The sequence below is a fragment of the Colletes latitarsis genome, chromosome 4 (assembly GCF_051014445.1).
Source record: "Colletes latitarsis isolate SP2378_abdomen chromosome 4, iyColLati1, whole genome shotgun sequence".
In the NCBI taxonomy this organism is placed as follows: Eukaryota; Metazoa; Arthropoda; class Insecta; order Hymenoptera; family Colletidae; genus Colletes; species Colletes latitarsis.
In genome coordinates, this window is record NC_135137.1 from 10,676,317 (window position 1) to 10,699,070 (window position 22,754).

Here is a 22,754-nt window from a genome sequence, read left to right on the forward strand (position 1 = left end):
TCTTTCCGGTTTGGATCACATAGAAATGTGGTACCACACTGAAACAGTCAATTAAACCTACTTTCGATCAATATTTTAGAGGATAACGCATGTTAGGTCTGGGATTTGCCCTCATCAGTCTCATACTTCCGCATTCTTCTGATACTTCTTGAACAGATCCTGCGTTTTTTCTTGTTTGGATCACATAGTAGTGTGGTACCACACTGAAACAGTCGATTAAACATGGTTTTGATCAATTTTTTAGTCGATGACTCATGTTAGGTCAGAGTTGGGTCTAGGATTTGCCCTCATCAGGCTCATACTTTCGCATATTTCTCTTACTTGTTAGCCAGCTCCTCTGCTCTTTCCGGTTTGGATCACATAGAAATGTGGTACCACACTGAAACAGTCAATTAAACCTACTTTCGATCAATATTTTAGAGGATATCGCATGTTAGGTCAGGATTAGGTCTGGATTAGGTCTGAGATTTGCCCTCTTCAGTCTCATACTTTCGCAATCTTCACAAACTTCTTGAACAGATCCTGGGCTTGTTCTGGTTTGGATCACATAGTAATGTGGAACCACCCAGAAACAGTCGACTAAACCTGGTCACGATCTATATTTAAGAGGATAACGCATGTTAGGTCTAGGTTTGGTCTGGGATTTGCTCTCATCAAGCTCATACTTTCGCATATTTCTCATACTCGATGGCCAGATTCTGGGTTTTTTCTGGTTTTGATCGCGTAGTAGTGTGGTACCACACTGAAACAGTCGACTAAAGCTGGTCTCGATCAGTATTTTCGAGGATAACGCATGTTAGGTCTGGATTAGGTCTGGATTAGGTCTGGGAATTGCCCTCATCAGTCTCATACTTCCGCATTCTTCAGATACTTCTTGAACAGATCCTGGGTTTTTTCTGGTTTGGATCACATAGTAGTGTGGTACCTCACTGAAACAGTCGATTAAACATGGTTTTGATCAATATCCTACAGGATAACTCATGTTAGGTCAGAGTTGGGTCTAGGATTTGCCCTCATCAGGCTCATACTTTCGCATATTTCTCTTACTTGTTAGCTAGATCCTTTGCTCTTTCTGGTTTGGATCACATAGAAATGTGGTACCACACTGAAACAGTCAATTAAGCCCGGTTTCGATCAATATTTTAGAGGATAACGCATGTTAGGTCTAGGTTAGGTCTGGGATTTGCTCTCATCAGGCTCATACTTTCGCATATTTCTCATACTTGATGGCCAGATCCTTTGCTCTTTCTGGTTTGGATCACATAGAAATGTGGTACCACACTGAAACAGTCAATTAAACCTGGTTTCGATCAATATTTTAGTGGATAACGCATGTTAGGTCTAGGTGAGGCCTTGAATTTGCCCTCATCAGACACATAATTTCGCATTCTTCACATACTTGTTGAACAGATCCCATGTTTTTTCTGGTTTGGATCACGTAGAAATGTGGTACCACACTGAAACAGTCAATCAAACCTGGTTTCGCTAAATATTTTAGAGGATAATGCATGTTAGGTCTAGGTTAGGCCTTGAATTTGCCCTCATCAGACTCATAATTTCGCATTCTTCACATACTTGTTGAACAGATCCCATGTTTTTCTGCTTTGGATCACGTAGTAATGTGGTACCACACTGAAAGAGACGATTAAACCTAGTTCCGATCAATATTTTTGAGGATAACGCATGCTAGGTCTACGTTTGGTGTGGGATTTGCTCGCATCAGGCTCACACCTTCGCTTATTTCTCATACTTGATGGCCAGATTCTGGGCTTTTTCTGGTTGGGATCACACAGTAATGTGGTTCCACACTGAAACAGTCCATTAAACCTGGTTTCGATCAATATTTTAGAGGATAACGCATGTTAGGTCTAGGTTAGGCCTTGAATTTGCCCTCATCAGACTCATAATTTCGCATTCTTCACATACTTGATGGCCAGATTCTGGGTTTTTTCTGGTTTTGATCGCGTAGTAATGTGGTATTACACTGAAACAGTCCATTAACCCTGGTCACGATCAATATTTTAGAAGATAACGCATGTTAGGTCTGTGTTCGGTCTGGATTAGGTCTGGGATTTGCCCACATCAGTCTCATACTTCCGCATTCTTCACATACTTCTTGATCAGATCCTGGGTTTTTTCTGGTTTGGATCACACAGTAGTGTGGTACCTCACTGAAACAGTCGATAAAACATGGTTTTGATCAATATTTTAGAGGATGACTCATGTTAGGTCAGAGTTGGGTCTAGGATTTGCCCTCATCAGGCTCATACTTTCGCATATTTCTCATACTTGTTAGCCAGCTCCTCTGCTCTTTCCGGTTTGTATCACATAGAAATGTGGTACCACACTGAAACAGTCAATTAAACCTACTTTCGATCAATATTTTAGAGGATAACGCATGTTAGGTCTGGATTAGGTCTGGATTAGGTCTGGGATTTGCCCTCATCAGTCTCATACTTCCGCATTCTTCTGATACTTCTTGAACAGATCCTGCGTTTTTTCTTGTTTGGATCACATAGTAGTGTGGTACCACACTGAAACAGTCGATTTAACATGGTTTCGATCAATATTTTAGAGGATAACGCATGTTAGGTCTAGGTGAGGTCTGGGATTTGCTCTCATCAGGCTCATACTTTCGCATATTTCTCATACTTGATGGCCAGATTCTGGGTTTTTTCTGGTTTTGATCGCGTAGTAATGTGGTATTACACTGAAACAGTCCATTAACCCTGGTCACGATCAATATTTTAGACGATAACTCATGTTAGGTCAGAGTTGGGTCTAGGATTTGCCCTCATCAGGCTCATACTTTCTCTTATTTCTCTTACTTGTTAGCCAGATCCTTTGCTCTTTCTGGTTTGGATCACATAGAAATGAGGTACCACACTGAAACAGTCAATTAAACCTGGTTTCGATCAATATTTTAGAGGATAACGCATGTTAGGTCTGGATTAGGTCTGGATTAGGTCTGGGATTTGCCCTCATCAGTCTCATACTTCCGCATTCTTCAGATACTTCTTGAACAGATCCTGGGTTTTTTCTTGTTTGGATCACATAGTAGTGTGGTACCACACTGAAGCAGTCGATTAAACATGGTTTCGATCAATATTTTAGAGGATAACGCATGTTAGGTCTAGGTTAGGCCTTGAATTTGCCCTCATCAGACTCATAATTTCGCATTCTTCACATACTTGTTGAACAGATCCCATGTTTTTCTGGTTTGGATCACGTAGAAATGTGGTACCACACTGAAACAGTCAATTAAACCTGGTTTCGATCAATATTTTAGAGGATAACGCAAGTTAGGTCTGGATTAGGTCAGGGATTTGGCCTCTTCAGTCTCAAACTTTCGCATTCTTCACGTACTTCTTGAACAGATCCTGGGTTTGTTGTGGTTTGGATCACATAGTAATGTGGTACCACCCAGAAGCAGTCGATTAAACCAGGTTTCGATCAATATTTTAGAGGATAACGCATGTTAGGTCTAGGTGAGGCCTTGAATTTGCCCACATCAGACTCATAATTTCACATTCTTCTCATACTTGTTGAACAGATCTCATGTTTTTTCTGGTTTGGATCACGTAGAAATGTGGTACCACACTGAAACAGTCAATTAAACCTGGTTTCGATCAATATTTTAGAGGATAACGCATGTTAGGTCTAGGTTAAGCCTGGGATTTGCCCTCATCAGGGTCATACTTTCACATTTTTCGCATACTTGTTGGCCAGATCTCGGGCATTCTCAGGTTTGGATCACGTGGTAATGTGGTATCACACTGAAACAGTCCATTAACCCTGGTCTCGATCAATATTTTAGAGGATAACGCATGTTAGGTCTGTGTTCGGTCTGGATTAGGTCTGGGATTTGCCCTCATCAGTCTCATACTTCCGCAATCTTCACATACTTCTTGAACAGATCTTGTGTTTTTTGTGGTTTGGATCTCATAGTAGTGTGGTACCACACTGATACAGTCGATTAAACATGGTTTTGATTAATATTTTAGAGGATGACTCATGTTAGGTCAGAGTTGGGTCTAGGATTTGCCCTCATCAGGCTCATACTTCCGCATGTTTCTCTTACTTGTTAGCCAGATCCTTTGCTCTTTCTGGTTTGGATCACATAGATATGTGGTACCACACTGAAACAGCCAATTAAAACTGGTTACGATCAATATTTTAAAGGATAACGCAAGTTAGGTCTGGATTAGGTCTGGGATTTGCCCTCTTCAGTCTCAAACTTTCGCATTCTTCACATACTTCTTGAACAGATCCTGGGTTTGTTGTGGTTTGGATCACATAGTAATGTGGTACCACCCAGAAGCAGTCGATTAAACCAGGTTTCGATCAATATTTTAGAGGATAACGCATGTTAGGTCTAGGTGAGGCCTTGAATTTGCCCTCATCAGACACATAATTTCGCATTCTTCACATACTTGTTGAACAGATCCCATGTTTTTTCTCGTTTGGATCACGTAGAAATGTGGTACCACACTGAAACAGTCAATTAAACCTGGTTTCGATCAATATTTTAGAGGATAACGCATGTTAGGTCTAGGTTAGGTCTGGGATTTGCTCTCATCAGGCTCATACTTTCGCATATTTCTCATACTTGATGGCCAGATTCTGGGCTTTTTCTGGTTTGGATCACGGTGTAATGTGGTACCACACTGAAACAGTCGACTAAAGCTGGTCTCGATCATTATTTTAGAGGATAACGCATGTTAGGTCTGGATTAGGTCTGGATTAGGTCTGGGATTTGCCCCCATCAGTCTCATACTTCCGCATTCTTCACATACCTCTTGAACAGATCCTTGGTCTTTTCTGGTTTGGATCACATAGTAGTGTGGTACCACACTGAAACAGTCGATTAAACATGGTTTTGATCAATATTTTAGAGGATAACTCATGTTAGGTCAGAGTTGGGTCTAGGATTTGCCCTCATCAGGCTCATACTTTCGCATATTTCCCTTAGTTGTTAGCCAGATCCTTTGCTCTTTCTGGTTTGGATCACATAGAAATGTGGTACCACAGTGAAACAGTCAATTAAACCTTGTTTCGATCAATATTTTAGAGGATAACGCATCTTAGGTATAGGTGAGGCCTTGAATTTGCCCACATCAGACTCATAATTTCACATTCTTCACATACTTGTTGAACAGATCTCATGTTTTTTCTGGTTTGGTTCACGTAATAATGTGGTACCACACTGAAACAGTCGACTAAAGCTGGTCTCGATCAGTATTTTAGAGGATAACGCAAGTTAGGTCTGGATTAGGTCTGGGATTTGCACTCTTCAGTCTCAAACTTTCGCATTCTTCACATACTTCTTGAAAAGATCCTGGGTTTGTTGTGGTTTGGATCACGTAGTAATGTGGTACCACACTGAAAGAGACGATTAAACCAGGTTCCGATCAATATTTTTGAGGATAACGCATGCTAGGTCTACGTTTGGTGTGGGATTTGCTCGCATCAGGCTCATACCTTCGCTTATTTCTCACACTTGATGGCCAGATTCTGGGCTTTTTCTGGTTGGGATCACACAGTAATGTGGTTCCACACTGAAACAGTCCATTAAACCTGGTTTCGATCGATATTTCAGAGGATATCGCATGTTAGGTCTAGGTTAAGCCTGGGATTTGCCCTCATCGGGGTCATACTTTCACATTTTTCGCATACTTGTTGGCCAGATCTCGGGCATTTTCAGGTTTGGATCACGTGGTAATGTGGTATCATACTGAAACAGCCCATTAGCCCTGGTCTCGATGAATATTTTAGAGGATAACGCATGTTAGGTCTGTGTTCGGTCTGGATCAGGTCTGGGATTTGCCCTCATCAGTCTCATACTTCCGCAATCTTCACATACTTCTTGAACAGATCCTGTGTTTTTTGTGGTTTGGATCACATAGTAGTGTGGTACCACACTGAAACAGTCGATTAAACATGGTTTTGATTAATATTTTAGAGGATGACTCATGTTAGGTCAGAGTTGGGTCTAGGATTTGCCCTCATCAGGCTCATAATTTCGCATTCTTCACATACTTGTTGAACAGATCCCATGTTTTTTCTGGTTTGGATCACGTAGAAATGTGGTACCACACTGAAACAGTCGACTAAACCTCGTCACGATCAATATTTTAGAGGATAACGCATGTTAGGTCTAGGTTAGGCCTTGAATTTGCCCTCATCAGACTCATAATTTCGCATTCTTCACATACTTATTGAACAGATCCCATGTTTTTCTGGTTTGGATCACGTAGAAATGTGGTACCACCCTGAAACAGTCAATTAAATCTGGTTTCGATCAATATTATAGAGGATAACGCAAGTAAGGTCTGGTTTAGGTCTGGGATTTGACCTCATCAGGGTCATACTTTCGCATACTTCTGATACTTGTTGGCCTGATCCTGGGCTTTTTCTGGTTTGGATCACGTAGTAATGTGGTACCACACTGAAACAGTCGACTAAACCTGGTCTCGATCAGTATATTAGAGGATAACGCATGTTAGGTCTGGATTAGGTCTGGATTATGTCTGGGATTTGCCCTCATCAGTCTCATACTTCCGCATTCTTCAGATACTTCCTGCACAGATCCTGGGTTTTTTCTTGTTTGGATCACATAGTAGTGTGGTACCACACTGAAACAGTCGATTAAATATGGTTTCGATCAATATTTGAGAGGATAACGCATGTTAGGTCTAGGTGAGGTCTGGGATTTGCTCTCATCAGGCTCATACTTTCGCATATTTCTCATACTCGATGGCCAGATTCTGGGCTTTTTCTGGTTTGGATCACGTAGTAATGTGGTACCACCCAGAAACAGTCGACTAAACCTGGTCACGATCAATATTTTAGAGGATAACGCATGTTAGGTCTAGGTTAGGTCTGGGATTTGCTCTCATCAAGCTCATACTTTCGCATATTTCTCATACTCGATGGCCTGATTCTGGGTTTTTTCTGGTTTTGATCAAGTAGTAGTGTGGTACCGCACTGAAACAGTCGACTAAAGCTGGTCTCGATCAGCATTTTCGAGGATAACGCATGTTAGGTCTGGATTAGGTCTGGATTATGTCTGGGATTTGACCTCATCAGGGTCATACTTTCGCATACTTCTGATACTTGTTGGCCTGATCCTGGGCTTTTTCTGGTTTGGATCACGTAGTAATGTGGTACCACACTGAAACAGTCGACTAAACCTGGTCTCGATGAATATTTTAGAGGATAACGCATGTTAGGTCTGTGTTCGGTCTGGTTTAGGTCTGGGATTTGCCCTCTTCAGTCTCAAACTTTCGCATTCTTCACATACTTCTTGAACAGATCCTGGGTTTGTTCTGGTTTGGATCACATAGTAATGTGGTGCCACCCAGAAACTGTCGACTAAACCTGGTCACGATCAATATTTTAGAGGATAACCCATGTTAGGTCTAGGTTAGGTCTGGGATTTGCTCTCATCAGGCTCATACTTTCGCATATTTCTCATACTCGATGGCCAGATTCTGGGCTTTTTCTGGTTTGGATCACGTAGTAATGTGGTACCACACTGAAACAGTCGACTAAACCTGGTCTCGATCAGTATTTTAGAGGATAACGCATGTTAGGTCTGGATTAGGTCTGGGATTTGACCTCATCAGGGTCATACTTTCGCATACTTCTGATACTTGTTGGCCTGATCCTGGGCTTTTTCTGGTTTGGATCACGTAGTAATGTGGTACCACCCAGAAACAGTCGACTAAACCTGGTCACGATCAATATTTTAGAGGATAACGCATGTTAGGTCTAGGTTAGGTCTGGGATTTGCTCTCATCAAGCTCATACTTTCGCATATTTCTCATACTCGATGGCCTGATTCTGGGTTTTTTCTGGTTTTGATCAAGTAGTAGTGTGGTACCGCACTGAAACAGTCGACTAAAGCTGGTCTCGATCAGCATTTTCGAGGATAACGCATGTTAGGTCTGGATTAGGTCTGGATTATGTCTGGGATTTGCCCTCATCAGTCTCATACTTCCGCATTCTTCAGATACTTCCTGCACAGATCCTGGGTTTTTTCTTGTTTGGATCACATAGTAGTGTGGTACCACACTGAAACAGTCGATTAAATATGGTTTCGATCAATATTTGAGAGGATAACGCATGTTAGGTCTAGGTGAGGTCTGGGATTTGCTCTCATCAGGCTCATACTTTCGCATATTTCTCATACTTGATGGCCAGATCCTGTGTTTTTTTTGGTTTGGATCACATAGTAGTGTGGTACCTCACTGAAACAGTCGATAAAACATGGTATTGATCAATATTTTAGAGGATAACTCATGTTAGGTCAGAGTTGGGTCTAGGACTTGCCCTCATCAGGCTCATACTTTCGCATATTTCTCTTACTTGTTAGCTAGATCCTTTGCTCTTTCTGGTTTGGATCAAGTAGAAATGTGGTACCACACTGAAACAGTCGACTAAACCTGGTCTCGATCAGTATATTAGAGGATAACGCATGTTAGGTCTAGGTTGGGTCTGGGATTTGCTCTCATCAGGCTCATACTTTCGCATATTTCTCATACTTGATGGCCAGATTCTGGGCTTTTTCTGGTTTGGATCACGTAGTAATGTGGTACCACACTGAAACAGTCTATTAAACCTGGTATCGATCAATATTTTAGAGGATAACGCAAGTTAGGTCTGGGATAGGTCTGGGATTTGCCCTCATGAGGCTCATACTTTCGCATTTTTCACATACTTGTTGAACAGATCCTGGGTTTTTTCTGGTTTGGATCACATAGAAATGTGGTACCACACTGAAACAGTCAATTAAGCCTGGTTTCGATCAATATTTTTGAGGATAACGCATGCTAGGTCTACGTTAGGTGGGGGATTTGCTCGCATCAGGCTCATACCATCGCTTATTTCTCATACTTGATGGCCAGACTCTGGGCTTGTTCTGGTTGGGATCACACACTAATGTGGTTCCACACTGAAACAGTCTATTGAACCTGGTTTCGATCGATATTTTAGAGGATATCGCATGTTATGTCTAGGTTAAGCCTGGGATTTGCCCTCATCAGGGTCATACTTTCTCATTTTTCGCATACTTGTTGGCCAGATCTCGGGCATTTTCAGGTTTGGATCACGTGGTAATGTGGTATCACACTGAAACAGACCATTAACCCTGGTCTCGATCAATATTTTAGAGGATAACGCATGTTAGGTCTGTGTTCGGTCTGGATTAGGTCTGGGATTTGCCCACATCAGTCTCATACTTCCGCATTCTTCACATACTTCTTGAACAGATCCTGTGATTTTTGTGGTTTGGATCACATAGTAGTGTAGTACCACACTGAAACAGTCGATTAAACATGGTTTTGATCAATATTTTAGAGGATGACTCATGTTAGGTCAGAGTTGGGTCTAGGATTTGCCCTCATCAGGCTCATACTTTCGCATATTTCTCTTACTTGTTAGCCAGATCCTTTGCTCTTTCTGGTTTGGATCACATAGAAATGTGGTACCACACTGAAACAGACAATTAAACCTGGTTTCGATCAATATTTTAGAGGATAACGCATGTTAGGTCAGGATTAGGTCTGGATTAGGTCTGAGATTTGCCCTCTTCAGTCTCATACTTTCGCAATCTTCACAAACTTCTTGAACAGATCCTGGGTTTGTTCTGGTTTGGATCACATAGTAATGTGGAACCACCCAGAAACAGTCGACTAAACCTGGTCACGATCTATATTTTAGAGGATAACGCATGTTAGGTCTAGGTTAGGTCTGGGATTTGCTCTCATCAAGCTCATACTTTCGCATATTTCTCATACTCGATGGCCAGATTCTGGGTTTTTTCTGGTTTTGATCGCGTAGTAGTGTGGTACCACACTGAAACAGTCGACTAAAGCTGGTCTCGATCTGTATTTTCGAGGATAACGCATGTTAGGTCTGGATTAGGTCTGGGAATTGCCCTCATCAGTCTCATACTTCCGCATTCTTCCGATACTTCTTGAACAGATCCTGGGTTTGTTCTGGTTTGGATCACATAGTAATGTGGAACCACCCAGAAACAGTCGACTAAACCTGGTCACGATCTATATTTTAGAGGATAACGCATGTTAGGTCTAGGTTAGGTCTGGGATTTGCTCTCATCAAGCTCATACTTTCGCATATTTCTCATACTCGATGGCCAGATTCTGGGTTTTTTCTGGTTTTGATCGCGTAGTAGTGTGGTACCACACTGAAACAGTCGACTAAAGCTGGTCTCGATCTGTATTTTCGAGGATAACGCATGTTAGGTCTGGATTAGGTCTGGGAATTGCCCTCATCAGTCTCATACTTCCGCATTCTTCCGATACTTCTTGAACAGATCCTGGGTTTTTTCTGGTTTGGATCACATAGTAGTGTGGTACCTCAATGGAACAGTCGATTAAACATGGTTTTGATCAATATCCTACAGGATAACTCATGTTAGGTCAGAGTTGGGTCTAGGATTTGCCCTCATCAGGCTCATACTTTCGCATATTTCTCTTACTTGTTAGCTAGATCCTTTGCTCTTTCTGGTTTGGATCACATAGAAATGAGGTACCACGCTGAAACAGTCAATTAAGCCCGGTTTCGATCAATATTTTAGAGGATAACGCATGTTAGGTCTAGGTTAGGTCTGGGATTTGCTCTCATCAGGCTCATACTTTCGCATATTTCTCATACTTGATGGCCAGATCCTGTGCTCTTTCTGGTTTGGATCACATAGAAATGTGGTACCACACTGAAACAGTCAATTAAACCTGGTTTCGATCAATATTTTAGTGGATAACGCATGTTAGGTCTAGGTGAGGCCTTGAATTTGCCCTCATCAGACACATAATTTCGCATTCTTCACATACTTGTTGAACAGATCCCATGTTTTTTCTGGTTTGGATCACGTAGAAATGTGGTACCACACTGAAACAGTCAATCAAACCTGGCTTCGCTAAATATTTTAGAGGATAACGCATGTTAGGTCTAGGTTAGGCCTTGAATTTGCCCTCATCAGACTCATAATTTCGCATTCTTCACATACTTGTTGAACAGATCCCATGTTTTTCTGCTTTGGATCACGTAGTAATGTGGTACCACACTGAAAGAGACGATTAAACCTAGTTCCGATCAATATTTTTGAGGATAACGCATGCTAGGTCTACGTTTGGTGTGGGATTTGCTCGCATCAGGCTCACACCTTCGCTTATTTCTCATACTTGATGGCCAGATTCTGGGCTTTTTCTGGTTGGGATCACACAGTAATGTGGTTCCACACTGAAACAGTCCATTAAACCTGGTTTCGATCAATATTTTAGAGGATAACGCATGTTAGGTCTAGGTTAGGCCTTGAATTTGCCCTCATCAGACTCATAATTTCGCATTCTTCACATACTTGATGCCCAGATTCTGGGTTTTTTCTGGTTTTGATCGCGTAGTAATGTGGTATTACACTGAAACAGTCCATTAACCCTGGTCACGATCAATATTTTAGAGCATAACGCATGTTAGGTCTGTGTTCGGTCTGGATTAGGTCTGGGATTTGCCCACATCAGTCTCATACTTCCGCATTCTTCACATACTTCTTGATCAGATCCTGGGTTTTTTCTGGTTTGGATCACATAGTAGTGTGGTACCTCACTGAAACAGTCGATAAAACATGGTATTGATCAATATTTTAGAGGATAACTCATGTTAGGTCAGAGTTGGGTCTAGGACTTGCCCTCATCAGGCTCATACTTTCGCATATTTCTCTTACTTGTTAGCTAGATCCTTTGCTCTTTCTGGTTTGGATCACATAGAAATGTGGTACCACACTGAAACAGTCGACTAAACCTGGTCTCGATCAGTATATTAGAGGATAACGCATGTTAGGTCTAGGTTGGGTCTGGGATTTGCTCTCATCAGGCTCATACTTTCGCATATTTCTCATACTCGATGGCCAGATTCTGGGCTTTTTCTAGTTTGGATCACGTAGTAACGTGGTACCACACTGAAACAGTCGACTAAACCTGGTCACGATCAATATTTTAGAGGATAACGCATGTTAGGTCTAGGTTAGGCCTTGAATTTGCCCTCATCAGACTCATAATTTCGCATTCTTCACATACTTGTTGAACAGATCCCATGTTTTTCTGCTTTGGGTCACGTAGTAATGTGGTACCACACTGAAAGAGACGATTAAACCTAGTTCCGATCAATATTTTTGAGGATAACGCATGCTAGGTCTACGTTTGGTGTGGGATTTGCTCGCATCAGGCTCACACCTTCGCTTATTTCTCATACTTGATGGCCAGATTCTGGGCTTTTTCTGGTTGGGATCACACAGTAATGTGGTTCCACACTGAAACAGTCCATTAAACCTGGTTTCGATCGATATTTTAGAGGATATCGCATGTTAGGTCTAGGTTAAGCCTGGGATTTGCCTTCATCAGGGTCATACTTTCACATTTTTCGCATACTGGTTGTCCAGATCTTAGGCATTTTCAGGTTTGGATCACGTGGTAATGTGGTATCACACTGAAACAGTCCATTAACCCTGGTCTCGATCAATATTTTAGAGGATAACGCATGTTAGGTCTGTGTTCGGTCTGGATTAGGTCTGGGATTTGCCCTCATCAGTCTCATACTTCCGCATTCTTCACATACTTCTTGAACAGATCCTGGGTTTTTTGAGGTTTGGATCACATAGTAGTGTGGTACCACACTGAAACAGTCGATTAAACATGGTTTTGATCAATATTTTAGAGGATGACTCATGTTAGGTCAGAGTTGGGTCTAGGATTTGCCCTCATCAGGCTCATACTTTCGCATATTTCCCTTACTTGTTAGCCAGCTCCTCTGCTCTTTCCGGTTTGGATCACATAGAAATGTGGTACCACACTGAAACAGTCAATTAAACCTACTTTCGATCAATATTTTAGAGGATAACGCATGTTAGGTCTAGATTAGGTCTGGATTAGGTCTGGGATTTGCCCTCATCAGTCTCATACCTCCGCATTCTTCTGATACTTCTTGAACAGATCCTGCGTTTTTTCTTGTTTGGATCACATAGTAGTGTGGTACCACACTGAAACAGTCGATTTAACATGGTTTCGATCAATATTTTAGAGGATAACGCATGTTAGGTCTAGGTGATGTCTGGGATTTGCTCTCATCAGGCTCATACTTTCGCATATTTCTCATACTTGATGGCCAGATTCTGGGTTTTTTCTGGTTTTGATCGCGTAGTAATGTGGTATTACACTGAAACAGTCCATTAACCCTGGTCACGATCAATATTTTAGACGATAACTCATGTTAGGTCAGAGTTGGGTACAGGATTTGCCCTCATCAGGCTCATACTTTCTCTTATTTCTCTTACTTGTTAGCCAGATCCTTTGCTCTTTCTGGTTTGGATCACATAGAAATGAGGTACCACACTGAAACAGTCAATTAAACCTGGTTTCGATCAATATTTTAGAGGATAACGCATGTTTTGTCTGGATTAGGTCTGGATTAGGTCTGGGATTTGCCCTCATCAGTCTCATACTTCCGCATTCTTCAGATACTTCTTGAACAGATCCTGGGTTTTTTCTTGTTTGGATCACATAGTAGTGTGGTACCACACTGAAGCAGTCGATTAAACATGGTCTCGATCAATATTTTAGAGGATAACGCATGTTAGGTCTAGGTTAGGCCTTGAATTTGCCCTCATCAGACTCATAATTTCGCATTCTTCACATACTTGTTGAACAGATCCCATGTTTTTCTGGTTTGGATCACGTAGAAATGTGGTACCACACTGAAACAGTCAATTAAACCAGGTTTCGATCAATATTTTAGAGGATAACGCATGTTAGGTCTAGGTGAGGCCTTGAATTTGCCCACATCAGACTCATAATTTCACATTCTTCTCATACTTGTTGAACAGATCTCATGTTTTTTCTGGTTTGGATCACGTAGAAATGTGGTACCACACTGAAACAGTCAATTAAACCTGGTTTCGACCAATATTTTAGAGGATAACGCATGTTAGGTCTAGGTTAAGCCTGGGATTTGCCCTCATCAGGGTCATACTTTCACATTTTTCGCATACTTGTTGGCCAGATCTCGGGCATTTTCAGGTTTGGATCACGTGGTAATGTGGTATCACACTGAAACAGTCCATTAACCCTGGTCTCGATCAATATTTTAGAGGATAACGCATGTTAGGTCTGTGTTCGGTCTGGATTAGGTCTGGGATTTGCCCTCATCAGTCTCATACTTCCGCAATCTTCACATACTTCTTGAACAGATCCTGTGTTTTTTGTGGTTTGGATCTCATAGTAGTGTGGTACCACACTGATACAGTCGATTAAACATGGTTTTGATTAATATTTTAGAGGATGACTCATGTTAGGTCAGAGTTGGGTCTAGGATTTGCCCTCATCAGGCTCATACTTCCGCATGTTTCTCTTACTTGTTAGCCAGATCCTTTGCTCTTTCTGGTTTGGATCACATAGAAATTGTGTACCACACTGAAACAGCCAATTAAACCTGGTTACGATCAATATTTTAGAGGATAACGCAAGTTAGGTCTGGATTAGGTCTGGGATTTGCCCTCTTCAGTCTCAAACTTTCGCATTCTTCACATACTTCTTGAACAGATCCTGGGTTTGTTGTGGTTTGGATCACATAGTAATGTGGTACCACCCAGAAGCAGTCGATTAAACCAGGTTTCGATCAATATTTTAGAGGATAACGCATGTTAGGTCTAGGTGAGGCCTTGAATTTGCCCTCATCAGACTCATAATTTCGCATTCTTCACATACTTGTTGAACAGATCCCATGTTTTTTCTCGTTTGGATCACATAGTAGTGTGGTACCACACTGAAACAGTCGATTAAACATGGTTTTGATCAATATTTTAGAGGATAACGCATGTTAGGTCTAGGTTAGGTCTGGGATTTGCTCTCATCAGGCTCATACTTTCGCATATTTCTCATACTTGATGGCCAGATTCTGGGCTTTTTCTGGTTTGGATCACGTTGTAATGTGGTACGACACTGAAACAGTCGACTAAAGCTGGTCTCGATCATTATTTTAGAGGATAACGCATGTTAGGTCTGGATTAGGTCTGGATTAGGTCTGGGATTTGCCCCCATCAGTCTCATACTTCCGCATTCTTCACATACCTCTTGAACAGATCCTTGGTCTTTTCTGGTTTGGATCACATAGTAGTGTGGTACCACACTGAAACAGTCGATTAAACATGGTTTTGATCAATATTTTAGAGGATAACGCATGTTAGGTCTAGGTTAGGTCTGGGATTTGCTCTCATCAGGCTCATACTTTCGCATATTTCTCATACTTGATGGCCAGATTCTGGGCTTTTTCTGGTTTGGATCACGTTGTAATGTGGTACGACACTGAAACAGTCGACTAAAGCTGGTCTCGATCATTATTTTAGAGGATAACGCATGTTAGGTCTGGATTAGGTCTGGATTAGGTCTGGGATTTGCCCCCATCAGTCTCATACTTCCGCATTCTTCACATACCTCTTGAACAGATCCTTGGTCTTTTCTGGTTTGGATCACATAGTAGTGTGGTACCACACTGAAACAGTCGATTAAACATGGTTTTGATCAATATTTTAGAGGATAACTCATGTTAGGTCAGAGTTGGGTCTAGGATTTGCCCTCATCAGGCTCATACTTTCGCATATTTCCCTTAGTTGTTAGCCAGATCCTTTGCTCTTTCTGGTTTGGATCACATAGAAATGTGGTACCACAGTGAAACAGTCAATTAAACCTTGTTTCGATCAATATTTTAGAGGATAACGCATGTTAGGTCTAGGTGAGGCCTTGAATTTGCCCACATCAGACTCATAATTTCACATTCTTCACATACTTGTTGAACAGATCTCATGTTTTTTCTGGTTTGGATCACGTAATAATGTGGTACCACACTGAAACAGTCGACTAAAGCTGGTCTCGATCAGTATTTTAGAGGATAACGCAAGTTAGGTCTGGATTAGGTCTGGGATTTGCCCTCTTCAGTCTCAAACTTTCGCATTCTTCACATACTTCTTGAAAAGATCCTGGGTTTGTTGTGGTTTGGATCACGTAGTAATGTGGTACCACACTGAAAGAGACGATTAAACCAGGTTCCGATCAATATTTTTGAGGATAACGCATGCTAGGTCTACGTTAGGTGTGGGATTTGCTCGCATCAGGCTCATACCTTCGCTTATTTCTCATACTTGATGGCCAGATTCTGGGCTTTTTCTGGTTGGGATCACACAGTAATGTGGTTCCACACTGAAACAGTCCATTAAACCTGGTTTCGATCGATATTTTAGAGGATAACGCATGTTAGGTCTAGGTTAAGCCTGGGATTTGCCCTCATCAGGGTCATACTTTCACATTTTTCGCATACTTGTTGGCCAGATCTCGGGCATTTTCAGGTTTGGATCACGTGGTAATGTGGTATCACACTGAAACAGTCCATTAACCCTGGTCTCGATCAATATTTTAGAGGATAACGCATGTTAGGTCTGTGTTCGGTCTGGATTAGGTCTGGGATTTGCCCTCATCAGTCTCATACTTCCGCAATCTTCACATACTTCTTGAACAGATCCTGTGTTTTTTGTGGTTTGGATCACATAGTAGTGTGGTACCACACTGAAACAGTCGATTAAACATGGTCTTGATTAATATTTTAGAGGATGACTCATGTTAGGTCAGAGTTGGGTCTAGGATTTGCCCTCATCAGGCTCATAATTTCGCATTCTTCACATACTTGTTGAACAGATCCCATGTTTCTTCTGGTTTGGATCACGTAGAAATGTGGTACCACACTGAAACAGTCGACTAAACCTCGTCACGATCAATATTTTAGAGGATAACGCATGTTAGGTCTAGGTTAGGCCTTGAATTTGCCCTCATCAGACTCATAATTTCGCATTCTTCACATACTTATTGAACAGATCCCATGTTTTTCTGGTTTGGATCACGTAGAAATGTGGTACCACCCTGAAACAGTCAATTAAATCTGGTTTCGATCAATATTTTAGAGGATAACGCAAGTAAGGTCTGGATTAGGTCTGGGATTTGCCCTCTTCAGTCTCATACTTTCGCATTCTTCACATACTTCTTGAACAGATCCTGGGTTTGTTCTGGTTTGGATCACACAGTAATGTGGTTCCACACTGAAACAGTCGATTAAACCAGGTTTCGATCAATATTTTAGATGATAACGCATGTTAGGGCTAGGTTAGGCCTGGGATTTGCCCTCTTCAGTCTCAAACTTTCGCATTCTTCACATACTTCTTGAACAGATCCTGGGTTTGTTCTGGTTTGGATCACATAGTAATGTGGTGCCACCCAGAAACTGTCGACTAAACCTGGTCACGATCAATATTTTAGAGGATAACCCATGTTAGGTCTAGGTTAGGTCTGGGATTTGCTCTCATCAGGCTCATACTTTCGCATATTTCTCATACTCGATGGCCAGATTCTGGGCTTTTTCTGGTTTGGATCACGTAGTAATGTGGTACCACACTGAAACAGTCGACTAAACCTGGTCTCGATCAGTATTTTAGAGGATAACGCATGTTAGGTCTGGATTAGGTCTGGGATTTGACCTCATCAGGGTCATACTTTCGCATACTTCTGATACTTGTTGGCCTGATCCTGGGCTTTTTCTGGTTTGGATCACGTAGTAATGTGGTACCACCCAGAAACAGTCGACTAAACCTGGTCACGATCAATATTTTAGAGGATAACGCATGTTAGGTCTAGGTTAGGTCTGGGATTTGCTCTCATCAAGCTCATACTTTCGCATATTTCTCATACTCGATGGCCAGATTCTGGGTTTTTTCTGGTTTTGATCAAGTAGTAGTGTGGTACCGCACTGAAACAGTCGACTAAAGCTGGTCTCGATCAGCATTTTCGAGGATAACGCATGTTAGGTCTGGATTAGGTCTGGATTATGTCTGGGATTTGCCCTCATCAGTCTCATACTTCCGCATTCTTCAGATACTTCCTGCACAGATCCTGGGTTTTTTCTTGTTTGGATCACATAGTAGTGTGGTACCACACTGAAACAGTCGATTAAATATGGTTTCGATCAATATTTTAGAGGATAACTCATGTTAGGTCAGAGTTGGGTCTAGGATTTGCCCTCATCAGGCTCATACTTTCGCATATTTCTCTTACTTGTTAGCCAGATCCTTTGCTCTTTCTGGTTTGGATCACATAGAAATGTGGTACCACACTGAAACAGTCAATTAAACCTGGTTTCGATCAATATTTTAGAGGATAACGCATGTTAGGTCTGGATTAGGTCTGGATTAGGTCTGGGATTTGCCCTCATCAGTCTCATACTTCCGCATTCTTCAGATACTTCTTGAACAGATCCTGGGTTTTTTCTTGTTTGGATCACATAGTAGTGTGGTACCACACTGTAGCATTCGATTAAACATGGTTTCGATCAATATTTTAGAGGATAACGCATGTTAGGTCTAGGTTAGGCCTTGAATTTGCCCTCATCAGACTCATAATTTCGCATTGTTCACTTACTTGTTCAACAGATCCCATGTTTTTTCTGGTTTGGATCACGTAGAAATGTGGTACCACACTGAAACAGTCGACTAAACCTGGTCACGATCAATATTTTAGAGGATAACGCATGTTAGGTCTAGGTTAGGCCTTGAATTTGCCCTCATCAGACTCATAATTTCGCATTCTTCAGATACTTGTTGAACAGATCCCATGTTTTTCTGGTTTGGATCACGTAGAAATGTGGTACCACACTGAAACAGTTAATTAAACCTGGTTACGATCAATATTTTAGAGGATAACGCAAGTTAGGTCTGGATTAGGTCTGGGATTTGCCCTCTTCAGTCTCAAACTTTCGCATTCTTCACATACTTCTTGAACAGATCCTGGGTTTGTTGTGGTTTGGATCACATAGTAATGTGGTACCACCCAGAAGCAGTCGATTAAACCAGGTTTCGATCAATATTTTAGAGGATAACGCATGTTAGGTCTAGGTGAGGCCTTGAATTTGCCCTCATCAGACTCATAATTTCGCATTCTTCACATACTTGTTGAACAGATCCCATGTTTTTTCTCGTTTGGATCACATAGTAGTGTGGTACCACACTGAAACAGTCGATTAAACATGGTTTTGATCAATATTTTAGAGGATAACGCATGTTAGGTCTAGGTTAGGTCTGGGATTTGCTCTCATCAGGCTCATACTTTCGCATATTTCTCATACTTGATGGCCAGATTCTGGGCTTTTTCTGGTTTGGATCACGTTGTAATGTGGTACGACACTGAAACAGTCGACTAAAGCTGGTCTCGATCATTATTTTAGAGGATAACGCATGTTAGGTCTGGATTAGGTCTGGATTAGGTCTGGGATTTGCCCCCATCAGTCTCATACTTCCGCATTCTTCACATACCTCTTGAACAGATCCTTGGTCTTTTCTGGTTTGGATCACATAGTAGTGTGGTACCACACTGAAACAGTCGATTAAACATGGTTTTGATCAATATTTTAGAGGATAACGCATGTTAGGTCTAGGTTAGGTCTGGGATTTGCTCTCATCAGGCTCATACTTTCGCATATTTCTCATACTTGATGGCCAGATTCTGGGCTTTTTCTGGTTTGGATCACGTTGTAATGTGGTACGACACTGAAACAGTCGACTAAAGCTGGTCTCGATCATTATTTTAGAGGATAACGCATGTTAGGTCTGGATTAGGTCTGGATTAGGTCTGGGATTTGCCCCCATCAGTCTCATACTTCCGCATTCTTCACATACCTCTTGAACAGATCCTTGGTCTTTTCTGGTTTGGATCACATAGTAGTGTGGTACCACACTGAAACAGTCGATTAAACATGGTTTTGATCAATATTTTAGAGGATAACTCATGTTAGGTCAGAGTTGGGTCTAGGATTTGCCCTCATCAGGCTCATACTTTCGCATATTTCCCTTAGTTGTTAGCCAGATCCTTTGCTCTTTCTGGTTTGGATCACATAGAAATGTGGTACCACAGTGAAACAGTCAATTAAACCTTGTTTCGATCAATATTTTAGAGGATAACGCATGTTAGGTCTAGGTGAGGCCTTGAATTTGCCCACATCAGACTCATAATTTCACATTCTTCACATACTTGTTGAACAGATCTCATGTTTTTTCTGGTTTGGATCACGTAATAATGTGGTACCACACTGAAACAGTCGACTAAAGCTGGTCTCGATCAGTATTTTAGAGGATAACGCAAGTTAGGTCTGGATTAGGTCTGGGATTTGCCCTCTTCAGTCTCAAACTTTCGCATTCTTCACATACTTCTTGAAAAGATCCTGGGTTTGTTGTGGTTTGGATCACGTAGTAATGTGGTACCACACTGAAAGAGACGATTAAACCAGGTTCCGATCAATATTTTTGAGGATAACGCATGCTAGGTCTACGTTAGGTGTGGGATTTGCTCGCATCAGGCTCATACCTTCGCTTATTTCTCATACTTGATGGCCAGATTCTGGGCTTTTTCTGGTTGGGATCACACAGTAATGTGGTTCCACACTGAAACAGTCCATTAAACCTGGTTTCGATCGATATTTTAGAGGATAACGCATGTTAGGTCTAGGTTAAGCCTGGGATTTGCCCTCATCAGGGTCATACTTTCACATTTTTCGCATACTTGTTGGCCAGATCTCGGGCATTTTCAGGTTTGGATCACGTGGTAATGTGGTATCACACTGAAACAGTCCATTAACCCTGGTCTCGATCAATATTTTAGAGGATAACGCATGTTAGGTCTGTGTTCGGTCTGGATTAGGTCTGGGATTTGCCCTCATCAGTCTCATACTTCCGCAATCTTCACATACTTCTTGAACAGATCCTGTGTTTTTTGTGGTTTGGATCACATAGTAGTGTGGTACCACACTGAAACAGTCGATTAAACATGGTCTTGATTAATATTTTAGAGGATGACTCATGTTAGGTCAGAGTTGGGTCTAGGATTTGCCCTCATCAGGCTCATAATTTCGCATTCTTCACATACTTGTTGAACAGATCCCATGTTTCTTCTGGTTTGGATCACGTAGAAATGTGGTACCACACTGAAACAGTCGACTAAACCTCGTCACGATCAATATTTTAGAGGATAACGCATGTTAGGTCTAGGTTAGGCCTTGAATTTGCCCTCATCAGACTCATAATTTCGCATTCTTCACATACTTATTGAACAGATCCCATGTTTTTCTGGTTTGGATCACGTAGAAATGTGGTACCACCCTGAAACAGTCAATTAAATCTGGTTTCGATCAATATTTTAGAGGATAACGCAAGTAAGGTCTGGATTAGGTCTGGGATTTGCCCTCTTCAGTCTCATACTTTCGCATTCTTCACATACTTCTTGAACAGATCCTGGGTTTGTTCTGGTTTGGATCACACAGTAATGTGGTTCCACACTGAAACAGTCGATTAAACCAGGTTTCGATCAATATTTTAGATGATAACGCATGTTAGGGCTAGGTTAGGCCTGGGATTTGCCCTCTTCAGTCTCAAACTTTCGCATTCTTCACATACTTCTTGAACAGATCCTGGGTTTGTTCTGGTTTGGATCACATAGTAATGTGGTGCCACCCAGAAACTGTCGACTAAACCTGGTCACGATCAATATTTTAGAGGATAACCCATGTTAGGTCTAGGTTAGGTCTGGGATTTGCTCTCATCAGGCTCATACTTTCGCATATTTCTCATACTCGATGGCCAGATTCTGGGCTTTTTCTGGTTTGGATCACGTAGTAATGTGGTACCACACTGAAACAGTCGACTAAACCTGGTCTCGATCAGTATTTTAGAGGATAACGCATGTTAGGTCTGGATTAGGTCTGGGATTTGACCTCATCAGGGTCATACTTTCGCATACTTCTGATACTTGTTGGCCTGATCCTGGGCTTTTTCTGGTTTGGATCACGTAGTAATGTGGTACCACCCAGAAACAGTCGACTAAACCTGGTCACGATCAATATTTTAGAGGATAACGCATGTTAGGTCTAGGTTAGGTCTGGGATTTGCTCTCATCAAGCTCATACTTTCGCATATTTCTCATACTCGATGGCCAGATTCTGGGTTTTTTCTGGTTTTGATCAAGTAGTAGTGTGGTACCGCACTGAAACAGTCGACTAAAGCTGGTCTCGATCAGCATTTTCGAGGATAACGCATGTTAGGTCTGGATTAGGTCTGGATTATGTCTGGGATTTGCCCTCATCAGTCTCATACTTCCGCATTCTTCAGATACTTCCTGCACAGATCCTGGGTTTTTTCTTGTTTGGATCACATAGTAGTGTGGTACCACACTGAAACAGTCGATTAAATATGGTTTCGATCAATATTTTAGAGGATAACTCATGTTAGGTCAGAGTTGGGTCTAGGATTTGCCCTCATCAGGCTCATACTTTCGCATATTTCTCTTACTTGTTAGCCAGATCCTTTGCTCTTTCTGGTTTGGATCACATAGAAATGTGGTACCACACTGAAACAGTCAATTAAACCTGGTTTCGATCAATATTTTAGAGGATAACGCATGTTAGGTCTGGATTAGGTCTGGATTAGGTCTGGGATTTGCCCTCATCAGTCTCATACTTCCGCATTCTTCAGATACTTCTTGAACAGATCCTGGGTTTTTTCTTGTTTGGATCACATAGTAGTGTGGTACCACACTGTAGCATTCGATTAAACATGGTTTCGATCAATATTTTAGAGGATAACGCATGTTAGGTCTAGG